Genomic DNA, 15,015 nt, shown 5'->3' on the forward strand with positions numbered 1-15,015 from the left:
ACCCCATCCAACCAGTAGGATATATGGAAATTCAAGAACCCCCCCACCCCCCCACCTTTTCCTGCACAAACACTTTTACACGGATAGCTGCTCTGGGAGAAAACTCTCACACCTGAGCCGTGTACCTGACATGAACCACTGCTATGGTCGGGCAAGGTCGGGCAATTAGTGGCAACAATTTACAGCTGAATTGCATAAAACGTCCTCACACTCATAAAAGGCGGAACACGAGAGCACCCTCTGAGCGAGGCGATGCACATGAAGGAGCAGCAGTTTTGAGACGGTAGCTGAACAAGGGACTAAAGGCGGCAAACCATAAAGTGTGCTCATGGAGGGAGATACCATTGACTTTCCTGCGGAAAGCTGTTACTTTCTATACACCTTTGGATTTCAGAACATAAGGCCGAGAAACAAGTGGGAAGACTCCTGTATTGTGTGTCGGAAATACCCAGGACTCTTCTGCATGGTTGATGGAGTAGGAGAGAAGCAGCAGCCGCCGTGGTACCATCCTTTGCTCCACGATCAAAGAAAGATCAACACAGTCGGTGAGTTGGGGAAACCGATGCAAGACCGGTCTGTGTTGAAATCAAGGTTGCAAGCGGCAGCATTGTATATAAAGAGCAAGGATAAAGATTGCTGAACACGCGTGATGAAAGACGCCAGGACAGCCTAACAGCTGATGGATATTTGAACTCTAGGAAAGAAGATACAATATTTGAGTCCGACATCACGAGTGTGCTCAATCAAAGGTTTCTGTAACATATTCAACTACGAAGTGGCAGAAACTAAAGTAAAGAATAAGAATTGAACTGTGAATCGAAGTGGTCCTGCGACAGTTTAAGCAAATCCCATTGCACATTCGAAAGTCTTCGGTTTTTGATACAAAGGGATCAGAGTCCGAACGAGGGAGATCCATGGTCCGAGGGAGACTGTTAGGGAGAATTCTCATTCTATGGCTAATTTCCCTTACCTATAGAGTCCCCCAGCAGCTTTGCTGGATTTGAAGGGGTTTTTTTTTGTTTTTTTTTTTGCAATGTTTAAAATTGTTTAATATTCAACTTGAAACTGTTAAAATTAAGTCTTGCCGACATGCTCAGATGGAGGTGTGGAGTGCATAGCAAAGTCCATTCTCTTGCTTGGAAAAACCCATGGATGTGTGAACCAAAGAACTGGATAGTTATTCTTTCATCTTTTTATAAATAGATAGATATATGTCTAAGTTTTGCCCTTCAATGTGAAAGCAGAAAAAAAAAAACTCTTGACCCATTCTCCCAATTGATATCTAAAGAAATGTTTGGGGCCATCCCCATTCCAAAACCAAAGCAAACGCACACACCCCTTTGCCAAGAAGACCCAAAGCATGTTTAAAAATAAAACCAAAACAGAAAGTGAGTTTACAGTCCACAGTAAAATATTTCAATTGTGTGGGGGTCAGCAAAGGCATATTAGAATTGTATATTTAAGAAAGGGAGGTGGAAAAATCTGCTTTTGATGAGCCTCTTATTTGGCAACAAGCAAGTGCAAAAGTGTTCACTCATTAAATAGGATTTTTTAATTATCAGTCTTCTGCACACCTGCATTCTGGGCAAGGGAAGTGCTCTTGAGGTTTTTCTGTAGCACATGGGCATCTGCTGGCTCTATCTTCTTGCAATAGTTTTTCTTGGTCTCAATTATCTCAAAACCAAACTTTCTGTAGAAGTAGATCGGGGACTCGTTGCTTATCTGGACGTGAAGATAAATGTTGTCAAAGGTACCGTCTTTTTAACAGATGTTTAAGACATGATTCAACATTTTTGTTCCTATGCCTAGCCTGCGGTATGGTGCAAGGCAACCAAGTGTCGTAATGTAGAGCCTCTTCTGATTCTGGGAGTGATCCACCCGACAGCACACAGCGCCCACTGAAATGTCATTGAAATATGCAAGTTTTGCCAGCTCCCCAACCTCCAGAACATCCTTGTAGAATTTGTCGTTGTAACTGACTGGAAAAATGACCTGGTTTAGTCTCTTCAGTTGCTTGATGTTGTGTGGCGTGACATCCCCCAGCTCGATTCGGCTACCCTTAATGGCGCTGGGCCCTCAGGGAAACTTCCAGAAGGCACTAGACTCCCGCCGTGTTAAGGGGCGCAGGGTGTGCAGCTTGGGGTACGGGGGATATTGCTGTGGGCTGAGGCCTCCTCCCCCGTGCTCTCCCACCACATCTGGATTTGAAGGGTTTGTTTCTTTTTACCTGCTAAGAGTGAGACTCTTATTCCCACTCTTAGGCATTTGTGCTATGTGTGTTCCAGGCTATTTTTGTGTTTAATGCCTATGAGATCTTTCTCAACCCCGTAGGAACCATCTTTATGCACATGTGTTATACAGCACCCTCAGTGCAGTGACACAGGGGCGTCGTAGCGACCCCCAAACATAGACTCCATACCCTGGGACTGACTACTGTCTCTCAGGGCATATAAAGTCCCCATTGACTTTACTAGTCAATTTTTATGAACTAAACCAGTACAACCCATCTTACTATGGAGGTACTGGAAGAGGTTAATAGTTTTTCCCCTATGTTCATTTTCGACAGGGTACCGTAGAGTACCTCTCTGAAAAGTTTCTGGCTGGTGGCAGTGGTTACTACCATAAATATTTGACCGCGAATATTTTCCTATGGGATTTTCCCATTTTACGAGGCTACCACTTTTTCTGACAGCCTCTAACATACCGCCGGTGCATTTATATATTAACTTTGCTCTGGTAGGTTTTTATTGCCAGAACTTTAATATAACTTTTTTCTCGTGTCTTTCTCTACACTCCTAACCCAGGTCGGGGATCCTTTGTTCGTCCGTTTGGCAGGCTTCTGCCCAGAAGCCCTACTTCCGGCGCCACTGAGTCTGGGGTGGGTCCATTTTGTGAGAGGGGCAGTAGGACCCCTGGATAGGGTTGCCTCCGCAACCCATGTCGCACTCTATCCTGATAGGCTGGAGGGTCTCCCGCCAAGATGACCACTCCACTGTGTGAGTGACAGCTAGGCTGTATGAATGAGGATCTTTTTGCATAAAAGCAGGGTCCTGAGGACTGGAAGAGCAAGACGTCGCCACTGGAACTAAGAAGCCGAAGAGGAGAGAAGCCAAAGACATCTGCAACGACTGAACCACCGGTGAAGCCCTGCTGCAGCGTCGCACCACTTTTCTCCACACGACGAGGGGAGATCTTCATCTGCAAGAGCCTTCTTCCCTTGAGCTGGTGGGGCCAACCAGTTTGCCAATCGCCTTCCTGGACCTGCCGTGGTTGAATCGTCAGTACCCTGTACTCGGTGGCCGGATGGCCAGGCACTAGTCCACCCGGACCGTGATTTAAAGGAGCGTACCTTTTATTCGTTGGGCAGCACCGTGGCTGGTTTCATCCCTCGGTAGTGCAGTAACTCCAACCTTCCTCCATGACGAGAGCCTCTCTTCCTCTGCTGGATCACCCGAACTACAGGAACTACCAGGAACAACCGCCACCGCAGGAGCCACTTCTTCATTTTAAGGTACATTGTTCCGCCAGGCCGCCCTTTCTTTGCGGTAGCACTAAAGGTGTTTTAAATCCTTTACCTACCTGTTGGGTTGGCCTTCCCTCTCTCTTAACATTGTCTTTCGCCCTCTGCATCCATCTTTTCAACATCGTTAACCAAAAACTTGACTGCAGCTACAAGAACATTTTGCTCCTGGGCCCTTGCCCTGTACCACTGACTCTGGCACAGGCCTACTGACTCTGGCTACATTTGTTAGATCTGCCTTCTCGAGATTGATTCTCTATTCGAACTGTGTGGTGCAACCCTTTCTTATAACTACTCTTTCCTTCCCATTGCATAACCTTGTGAAATGCCATTTTGCTCAGTTTTCATTTTAAGTATTGCCTTTACTGATGCACTGTCTTGCTGAACTGGTTCACAAACTGATGGTACGTGTTGCTAGGGTGTATAAGAAAGTATTTCTGAATAACTTGTGTTTTCCCTCCCTTGTGAGAAATTGTTAGTGCAACCCTTATGTGTAGTTTTCACTGTGCCGTTTTGCTCGGTTTTCACTCTGGTTCACTTGGTCTACAATTTCTATAGGGAGTGTGTATATTTTTCCTTGATCTAATTTAACTTGCTTGACAACTGTGATAGATGTGTTTTATTAGAAGTGTATAAAATAACTGTATATCTACTTTTTAATACAAAGCTTGGGTCAGTGTTTCCTTGTGCCATAGTACTGTATGCCTATTGTGTAAACCCTGAATACTGCTCATCTCCCTTTTGAAATAAGTCTGACTGCTCAGCCACAGCTACCAACTAAATCTTTGTGGTACGGACTGATACCAAAAGGGGATTTATTGCTCTCGCCTGTAGTCCTAATCTTGTGTAGTGCTCCCTAAGGGAACTGCACAGGATTCTGCCTAACAGAGACCAATCTTGAACTAAATGGGATCTTGCCCAAACGAGGGGGATCTGTGGTCTGAGCCCGAATGAGGTAGACCAATTGCGAACCTGTGAATGTGAAAATCCTGATAAGAAATGTACTTTGGTGTTTGTTTATGTTAGGCCCTCTGCAATAAGAGACTGTCATTGGGAGAGAGACTTTGGCAGAAAGCGCCGATACCTTTGCTTTGAACGGTCTCCTTGTGGCCAAGAAGCCAGAGTTTGTATGAAGCTCAAACGTGCTGCCTTATCCCGTGCTGAAAATGTGGGGAAGGGAAGCCAACTGTTCAACTATCCTTTTCTTTTGCCTAATTTCTTGTCCCACACATTTTGTATTTAGAAGTAAGGATTGGCAATAGGTTTATTAGTATAGGCCCTTTTATTTTGACATAGACTCCACTAGGACTGTGTTAATATTTGATGGTCGTAGGTTTCTCCCATCCTTAGAGATTTAGCATTAGATAGGTGTTTAACCAACCCATTGAAGTTCAATAAAAAACCCTTGAACTGTGATCACTTGCGTCTGTATTCACTGTTTGATACTATGCCTTCCTTACACAGCCAAGTCCTTGGCTATACTTGCAAAGCCAGTATCCAAGACCTTCGGGCAGGGGAAATCCCGGGCTGATAGGGGTTGCACGTTCAGCGGCTTCAGGTGCTTCCAGGATCGGAGAGTTAGGCAGCCTGACAGGTCCCCCAGCCAGCACAGGCACAAACAGCGAAACCCTTTGCACAAGGGCTTCTTCCAGTCCCCCTCCCAGGCCATGCCTCGAAGGGAAAGAAGCAATGAACGGGATCATCAAGGTCCACAGTTCGGTGGGGGGTGGGTGGGGCAGGATTGCTATTTACATTCAGTCCTGGCGGGCACTATTCGCGGACCCACGCATCCTCTCAGTGGTATCACAAGGCATCTGCCTTCTCATCCCTCAAATCCCCCCCTTCTCTCCTCCCCTCCCCCAGATCGGGACACCATCTCTACCTGCATGTAGTACATCAACAAATAGGTGGGTGGGGGGGTACCAGATCGCCTCCCCTGTGCAGGCTCACAATCGACATATGAGAATGGGAAATCGCCCATAACATATGGCTTTCCGCTATCCACCTTCCAGGGGAGTCCAACCTGGAGGTGGACAGACTCAGCAGGCTGGGAGTAGACATCTACGAGTGGCAGCTGAACTACAGGAGATCAGCAGCAGGTGGGGAAGCCACACATAGACCTATTTGTCACAAAGCACAACGGGGGATGCCGTCAGTTTGCTTCCTGGATGGGACAGGGCACAGGCTCGATGGGGGACACCTTGCAACTCCAGATCAGCGGGATGTGGGCTTGCGCATTCCCTCCTCCTCCTCCTCCAATCCAAAAAGTAATCTGCAAGATCAGAGAGGCTTCTCAACTGAGGTTAATTCTGATAGTGCCACAGTGGCCGGCCAGACCATGGTTCTTGGACCTCATACAGCTCTCGGATCAGCCCCCGGTGCCTTTCCCAGTTGGGACAACTCTGCTCCTATCTCGGGGGCTAGTGCACCAGTCCCCAGAGAAATTATCCCTAGCAGCCAGAGCTCATAACTCTGAAGCACCTTCACGCCTCTCGGGACAACCTGGAGGTTATCCAGAAGGCAAGAAGCGTCTCCACCAGAAATCAATACGGTAGCAAATGGACCAGGTTCTGCTTCTGGGCCAAGGAAAGAGGTGTAGACCCATTGACGTGCACACTGGATAAGGTGCTTTCGTTCTTGGCACACCTGTCAGTCGGGCGTTCAGGTCGACACATGCTGTACATACATAGCGGCCATAGGGACCTACAAGAACTCGGGCAGCGACTCGTTCTCCACATCCAACCCTGTGGTCAAGAGGCATCTGGCGGGACTAACAAGATTATACCCACCTATCGGATGTCCTCACCCGGTCTGGGACCTCGATGTGATTCTGGGCACCATGGCACATAAGCCATTCGAGCCCATGGCGTCCGTCAACGTCAAATTGGTCACAATCAAGAAGTTGCTGCTGGTAGGCCTTACATAGGCTCGCAGGATCAGCAAGATTCGGGCACTAGTGGCATCAGAACCTTATACCACGTTCCATCATGACAAGATGGTACTCCGTACCCACCCCTCGTTTCTCCCAAAGGTGGTGTCTTCTTTTCACCTCAATGAGGAAATTGTCCTTCCAACTTTCTTCCTGAATACAAAGGAGAAGAGGGAAAACGTGTTACACTATCCCGATGTCAGAAGAGCCCTAAAATGCTATGTGGATAGGACAAAGGGCATCCGCAAGTCAGATGGTTTGTTCGTCCCCTTCGGTGGTTTAAAACCAGGTTGTCCGGCATCAAAGGCCTCAATAGCTAGGTGGATGGTCACGACCATTCAAGTGTCCTAAAAGGGACAGCATTTGGAGGCTCCATACCAACATGCATGCAGTCAGGGACAAAGCAACAGCGGTCACCTTCCATGTGCCATGGCAAACAATAAGCAGGGCTGCCACCTGGGCTACTCCCTCAGCTTTCTGCAAGCATGATTGCGTAGACGACAGTGCAAGATCAGACGCGGCCTTCGGGCAAGCAGTCCTGTGGAACCTGTTCTTAGGGGTCGCAATGTCTCTCCTCCCTGGGACCTCAATCAGTGGTAATCGCACATACAGTATGGACGAAAGGGACAGGATGTTGGATTAATTATAAGTTACTCACCCTAACGTACTCCTAGTCCATAATCCCCTTCCCTCCATACATCCCTCCATCCTCCCCCCTTAGTAAGCAACGTTGTTAGGCAATTTAATCTAGACGACGCGTTAAAGGGGACTGAGGTGTGGCACCGGAGGGTGGAGACAAAGGCCCACATGTCATTTAAATGGGGAAAATTACATTTTGTTCTGGTGAAAAGGGAATTTCTTTAGTTAACCATAGATTCAGTCTCACACACATAAAATCATTTTGATGTTGAGACGGAGAGCGGCGCAGATAAGGCTCAGGCGCACTATAATTTTTACGGCCAAACGGTTGAGCTTCATAGTCACGATAACTTAAGTATTGGTTTCTTGTCTGTAGCCAATCATATTGAAAAACTTTCGTTTTTGCTTGCACAGGATTTTGAATCAGAAGATCCAAAGAAATGTCAGCGTCCACGAGAGCCTGTAACACAACCGATCTCCATCTTCGCATAAACACGGCATCCGATTTGAACATATGTTTGGACAAAATGCCTTTGAGAAAATTAGAGTTATAGGCGACAACACACTTTCTGAAAAGTGCCATAACCTGCCACAAGTATCTTGTATATAAGGAAATAATTCCCAACTCATACCCCATTACTGATCCAGGAACACAATTAAGAAGCTGCATTAGGCACCTCCAGTATTTAGATTCTAATTTGTTCCAAATATACGCTGAAGTTACTTTTTTTAGTTTCTGAACCATAAAGGAGTATTGGTGTTGCTTTTTGCAAGTAAAAGTTGAGGGCAGGAGACATGGAAAATTTTAAAAATTTAGTCTGAATTATGACAGCTTGTGAAATCAAGTTACTGAGTTTGATGTCCAAAATTTCATAGTGAGCCCCATCATCAAGACGTGCTGACATGGTCACTCCCAAATATGTATATTGATTTACTTGTTATAATTCTTTCCCCTGGAACAACAACTTTAAGTTTCTCTTATAGCGAGTACCTTTTGAATGACAGATCATGATCTTGGTCTTTTCCAGGTTAATAGTGAGAAAGTTGCTCTGCATATAATTTGCAAAGGCATTTAGTGACCGTTGTACTCCTTGTGGAGTCTTGGACAGTAATACAAGGTCATCTGCGTAAAGGACTGCTGAAATCAACCTAGACGCAAGCTTGGGCGCATCTGTCAGTATCCCAATGGAAAGCTCTTTGGATGTCCGATATAAAAAAATTGAAGCAGGCTGAGGCAAGAATACATCCCTGCCTCAGCCCTCTGGTGGTGTCAATTGGAGCTGATAAGGCACCATTCAGGTCCAATCTAATTTGTACTTTGGTCTTGGTGTGCAGATCTTTAATAAAATGAACCAAGTACTCGAGACATCCAGCTACTTATTATTTCTCAAATAATAAGTCTCGAGAGACAAGAGTCAAACGCCGCCTTTAGGTCAACAAAGACTAAATAAATTGTCTGTTTCAGTGAGTTATGATATGAAATAATTGATTTGATGGTAAAGAGATTAATCGCCCTGCCCATTCCCCTAACAAAGCCTGTTGGGAACAAATCCCGCTGAGCATATTCATTGGTCCATAAATTAAAGTCTCTCAATATACATCTAGAAAACAGATTGCCAGGGGCATCAAGAAGGGCGATCAGTCTGTAGTTGGACGGACAGGACCATTCGCCCTTCTTTAAGATTGGTACCACCACTGACTATCTCCAAGAATCGGGGAGACAATTAGTTGTTAAACTCTCTTGAAATAAATCATAAAGAATCTGAGACCAGATGTTAGGATATTGCTTAAACATCTAGTTGCTCAAGCCGTCATGCGCTGGGGCTCTAGAGCTACTGCACTGCGTAATATTAAAGAGTATTTCTTCTTCCACAATTTTAAGGTCAGAGTAGCGGTTTGACATAGAAAAGGTCCCTGTCAAGGAACCCACTGGCAATTTGTACAACTCAGATAAGTGTGAGGCCCAATCATGTTGTGCAAATCCATTGATCTGGACCGCTAATTGTGTTGAGTGTGTCGCCACTCGTAAAAGAGACCAAATTTCTGCTGTATTTTTGGAGTATATTGCTCTTAGCATGGCTTCACCATTTTGTTCGTAAAGAATTGCTTTGTGTGACCTTATTCAGTTTTCATACTTACATTTCAACAACTTTATTACATCATAGCAAGTCAGACTTGGCAATTTAAGGGCTAATCTCTTCATCCTATGTAGTTCTCTTTAAACTTCTGCATCAAACAAGTGACTTGGTCTAAAGTTGTTTTGAGAGATGGCGTTTGGGCAATGCAGAAATAATTGTAATTTAGAAGTATAAGGTTCTCCAGGCCACATAGTATGTTTACAGTCAAGTAAAGATTGAGCGTTCCAGCGAAAGCGGGAAGGCGCTGTATTGACATTGAGGTGCACCTGATACCTTTTACTTCTAAAATCTATTTTACAGTCGTTCATAATGCATTTTGCGCTTAATAACTCATGATCACTAAAAGCCTGAGGTATAACTTCAAATTCCTTTATTTGGCTAAAGCTGTACCGATCAGTGTAGATGTAATCTATAACAGATTCACTTCTGCCTTGACTCCATGTGCTTCTAGGGGGCATATCTTTATCAAACGCTCCATTGAGCATCAAAAAGTGGCGTTCTATCATAAGTCTCAGCCATCTTTGTGCACTCGCACTCATGTTTGTGTCAGAATTATTGGAAGAAGTGCATCGTAAATTTAGGTCACCAGCTATGAAAATAGTGGTAATCTCTGAGGCGTGTGCAATCCAATCCAGTAGCAGTTCCAGATCTCCCAAAACATTTTGATCAGAAAGAGGAACTGGATTGCGATATATATTGATGCTGGGATATATATATCCCTGATGTTGCTCTTGATATGATATGGCATTTATAATGCGCCGATACACAAGTGTTTCAAGGCGCGATGAGGCAAGGGAGGGAGAACAAAGGGAAGACAGAGACAACAATCTCACTAGGCCAGGTGACATTGAGATCGCCCAAGTGCAGGGGATAGGCGTGGGGAAAAGGGAGGGGGCAGTGCAGTATATCAGATCAAACAATAAAGAAGTGCGGCCAACTGGTGCAAGTGCAAGGGTAAGTGCAGACAGCAGGTTACCAAAGTGAAGGTAGGGGGACTATAGGGTTTACAGATACAGACGCAAGTGCAAGGGTTGCCAGGGGGCAGTGCAGGTGTGCAACTGGCGGGAAGGGGACCTGAGCCCGAGATCAGAGGGTAGCCAGGTGACCAGTGCAATTTCTGCCAGGAATTCGGCAGGGGAGAGGAAGCGAGAAGGCAGAAGCAAAGAGGAAAGTCTTGAGGTGCTTCCGGAACCGGAGATGGTTCTCAAGTTTCAGAGAGGCAGGGAGGCTGTTCCAGGAGATCTACCACCAACACGTTGCTTGGGGAAGCGACTGACCCTGAGGGAGTTGGAGGAGCAAAGTGCTCTAGTAGGAAGATATTTACAAAGAGAGAGTTGAAGGTATTGAGGCCCCAGTCTTGAACTTAATCCTTGCAGCCACTGGGAGCCAGTGCAGAGATTTCAGTGCTGGAGAGTCCAAGGACAAGTCTTGCAGTCCTGTTCTGGATGAGTTGCAGAGGGCGGAGAGTAGAAGCGGACAGATTTAGAAAGAGGCTGTTGCAGTAGTCCAGCCTAGAGAGAACCCTAGCTCTCAGACAGTGAGCTTCTGGTAGTGTGACTACTTGGAGATATGAGGAGAAAAGGAGAGTGTGGTGTCGAAGATGACCCAGAGGTTCTTAGCCTCAAAGGTGGGAGCAGGAAGAGGGCCAAGGGAGGCCGGCCAGAGTGACAGGAAAGGGGTAAGCAGATGTGCTGATGAGAAGAATCTCCGTTTTACTGGCATTAAGACAGAGATCGTTAGCGGAACACCACTCCAGACACAGCGGTGCGAGAAGGAGAAGAGGTGGCAGAAGGGAGCCTGCAAATAAGCTGAGTGTCATCTGAATAGCACTGAAGGTTGGGGCAGAGAGCGGCAATCCGGTGGGCAAGGGGTGCCAGCTATTCGAACAGCCTAGGAGAGAGTTTAGACCCCTGGGGAACACCAGAGGTAGAGAGAGAGATCGAGGAGAGGAAGGACCCTAGTTGGACCTGGGAGAGTCGATCAGAGAGAAAAGAGGTCAGCCAGGCCAGGGCCTGATTGGTGATACCCAGGTTATCACAGAGCCGGTTGAGCAGGATGGCATGGTTGACCGTGTCAAAGGCAGAAGAGAGATCGAGTAAGATGAGGACAGAGGGAGTATTAGAATCGAGGTTGAAGAGCAGGTCTTCACGGTTGTTCAGGAGGGCAGTTTCTGTGCTTCTGGCTGCTCTGAAGCCAGACTGATGGTCGTGGAGACAACCAACAGATTCAGTATGAAGAGTAAGCTGGGAGATGGACAGCTTTTCCAGGAGTTTGCCCAGGAAGGGAGTGAGTACAGGGAGGAGGGGAGAGGGTGAGAGAGAGGACAGGATGTCATGGGTTTTAGAGATGAAATGAGAAGCCAGGGCCGTGCAGAGGGCTGTAACACGCACCTGACTCCCACGGAGGCGCTGGTCTAGTCTGGGTTGCTGTGGCCTCTTCGAGCGTGATGCACAGAACTCGGAACACCGACTGAACAGGACCCTTAAATCTTGCTTGTCTGGCCCGTAGGAATATCCTTCTCAGAAGAGAAAGGGGATTAACAGTCTGCAGAATAGTGTGCTTGCTCCCCCCTTACCCCCTTCGTTCTTCTCTAACTTCCTCCAAAATCCCCGGTTGAAGCTCACCTTATGGTTTGAAAGGATGAACTCTCCATCCTGCTTCTGGTGCAGGGGCGCGTGTTTGTCCAGTTACTTCACTGGTGATCTGTCCTTTATTTCAGGTGCAGAATGAAGGCGATGCGTTGAGGGATTGACTTGCCAATGGTAAACTCAGGTGAGTTAGCGATGGGGGCGATCCCTCTTAATGTCTTTATATTCCTCCAGTAATGTCTTTTGTCCTTTCCCCATAGGGGTCGGGGTGCGGTACCTGCCAACGTAGCGGCGCTGACCCGAAATGATGAATGATCCGCCAACAGAAGACCGGTAAGTGTTATGGCGGAAAATTAGGCTTTCCTCATATGTTCCTTCTGCTCACCTTTTGTCTCTTCTTCTCTCCCCTAGGCGCAGAGATGTGGCGACCGGTGCAGACAGTCACGGTGGAGCCAGAAGAACTCCCGAGGACAGGTGAGTGAAGCGCGGCGCTGCACCGAGCAACGCAGTGCTTTTAAATGAGTCTTTTCTCAGGAACGCTGGCGTGAAGGTTCCGGATGCAGGTAAGAAGTTTGATAAAATTCTTGGTTTTCACCTTTCTCTTCTCTTCTTTCCTTACAGGTTTTCCAGGATCGAGGGGGGCGTGGCTGGAGACCAGATGCAGGAGCAGACACGGTGAGCATTCAGCTGCTTGGATGCAGAACAACGCGAAGCGTGAGCTACTGTCTGGGCGTGGCTTAAATAGCCCCCAAAGTAGTTCCAGGTAAGTATCCTTCCCTGGCCACGCCCGAGTGGCAAAATAGTCCCAATGAAAAAATAGTCCCTTTCAGGTCTCAGGGAGGCCTGAATCTTGCAGCATGGTCTGCATCAGGTAAGTGCACAAAACACCTTCTTTTATGAGTCAGGGGCCGTGCAGCACATGCGGAGGCAGCCGGCAGCAGAAGGGAGGAGTGCCAAGGGGCCACGCAGGTGAGGAGGCAAGGTGTGCACGAAGCGAGGGTGGAGGTGGTTGGGGCGCAAGTGTACAGGCAGGCTTAGAGGGTGCGAGAAGAGGGCTAGGAAGTGCAGGGCAGCAAGCAAACTCCCCCTTCTTTCCTGGCGGCCGCAAACAGGAGGGTGAATCATCCGCACTCAGTCTACGTCGCAGACCCCTTTGTCGCCAAACACCTGCGGTGCTCAACACTGTTGTCTTATGCTGTGAGAGCCTTGCCGCAGAGGGTCCGAACCTTTGATTTTTTTAGGCTCGGTAGTGTGGACGTAACCAACGTGTTACGTAGAAAACCGGGCAGCGTCTCCTGCAAACCTGTGCCGCTCAACTCTGCGGCCTTGTCCTGCTTTGTTTTTAAAGTTCAAGCTGAAACGAGATTGGCAGTTCCATTGATTCACTGTTTCTTGTGATGAGTGTCAGATACAAGGGTCAGAAACCACACCCGCATTTATAAAGGATCACAGGTATAGCTATACTGCTCAATCCCCATATAGCCAACAAGCACATGGGGTTTTTCACATGAGGGAGGATGAATAAATTCCCCTTATGGGGATTCCTTGTTCACCAACGGGGAGTCACACTAGTGGGAACCCACTTGCCCTGTACCCTATGGGGTGTTAAGCTTAGCAAGGTCACCTCCCTAGTCCCAAAGAGGGTGGCTCCCCGCCTTGGAGAGTAGGGACAGATTCCCTGGATTTGTCACAGTATGCACAGGTTAGGGAAAGCAATACTTGTGAACAATACAAACGGCATTGGCTGATCTCATGCATATTTGGGGTCTCCAAAAATTAAAGGGCTGTTTTGATGGGGTTATTCCTGCTAGACCTAAATGGTTGCGTTGTAGGCAAAGTTTCTTTATTGATTATATCTATCCCTCAGAGGAAATCTTTCACAAATGCTTAAGATTTCAGATTAAATATTCTGACTCCAGTGACCATGCAATTTTGTAAGTGGATTGGGGTATACATCCCCAGAGTTCCTCTGATTATAATTGTCTCTTAATTGGAATTTAATAATGGGGGCAATAGATTACGCTGGAATGGAGGAAAGAGTCAGAAATATAATAGTTATATGGAGGATACAGTTGTGAACAAGGGGCTGTTATATTCTCTTTCTTTTGACAATTATTCGTACGTTTTGGTTCAACTTTACTAATATATATCTAGATCCGGTAAGGTGTATTCTAAAAGGAAGCATGTCTATTGTAGGCAGATTCAGTTTCAGAAATCAATGCTAGGCGCAAATAAAAGGTCCCTGGGGAAAATGTCCTCGCTTTCAAAATACATAGAAGCCAGGAAGTATAAACAAAGTGATACAAACTGGCTTTGGGGATCTAGAGATTGTTTATGAGGGGGTATAGCTCAGGGACAACGCGTTTGTTAGGAAGCAAGAAATCACAGCGCAACACAGGTTCGAATCCCACTCCTGTGCTTAGAAAGCATTCTCTGGTATTAAGGCCGTTATAAAAGAGCAATCATAATTATATTAATGTGGCGCTGAAGCCATGTCGGCTGCCTTGTATTCACAGAATTCGGACGATATTTGGAGAATTATTAATAACTTGTGAGACTCAAAACTATCTGCCCAGACTAATCCAATTGCAAAAACGTCTGGGTAAATAATTTTGAGCAGATATACCATCATCACAGAACTTTGTTTCAGCGGAAAGCCATAAAAGTTTACAATTAAAACAAAAATAAATCCTCAATTAAATGCACACAAAAAAACCCAAGTATATTCCCAGATGCTCAATCAAATTAGAAAAGGGGGCAGTTGATGATTTAAGATAACTCATTGAGGACTTGTGGGGACTCCAGACTCCTTGAAACAAACAGTGGCCCCCAAGGGTTGCAAGATGGACAGTAAGGCTAATCGTTCTGGGCCTAGAGGCCTCATTCACAGGCCTAATCCCCAGCGGTGCAGTGTTTGCTCCTGACAGCATGGTTCTGTATGGCATATTAACACATACCTGTAAACTAAGTTCTATTAAAGAAGTTGATAAGGAACAGCATCTCTTTAACAGATATACTCCAAGTGGCAAATGTGATTATAAGCTGATAATTCAATGTTCTCCTCCTTGGTACTTGCTATTTGAGATAAAGATGTTTACCACCTCATTAGTAGTAGCAGGACGTCCTGTGCCCCTGGCCTAGATGGCCTGTCTAAGGATACGTTAACCTCCCTAGCTTATGGGCCAATATATTTTTTGTTAT

General features: G+C 46.4%; 1 protein-coding gene and 1 pseudogene across 5 annotated transcripts in view; one reads left to right on the forward strand and one right to left on the reverse strand.

Moving 5' to 3' along the window:
• The window catches only part of NBR1 (NBR1 autophagy cargo receptor), a 1,466,631-nt gene that overhangs the window by 595,948 nt on the left and 855,668 nt on the right, over nucleotides 1-15,015 (forward strand). The gene's annotated exons all lie outside the window — the stretch shown is intronic.
• LOC138522116 (N-alpha-acetyltransferase 50-like) lies at nucleotides 1,390-7,993 on the reverse strand (annotated as a pseudogene).

This window comes from Ambystoma mexicanum, chromosome 13 (assembly GCF_040938575.1).
Source record: "Ambystoma mexicanum isolate Mex_15411 chromosome 13, UKY_AmexF1_1, whole genome shotgun sequence".
Lineage (NCBI taxonomy): Eukaryota > Metazoa > Chordata > Amphibia > Caudata > Ambystomatidae > Ambystoma > Ambystoma mexicanum.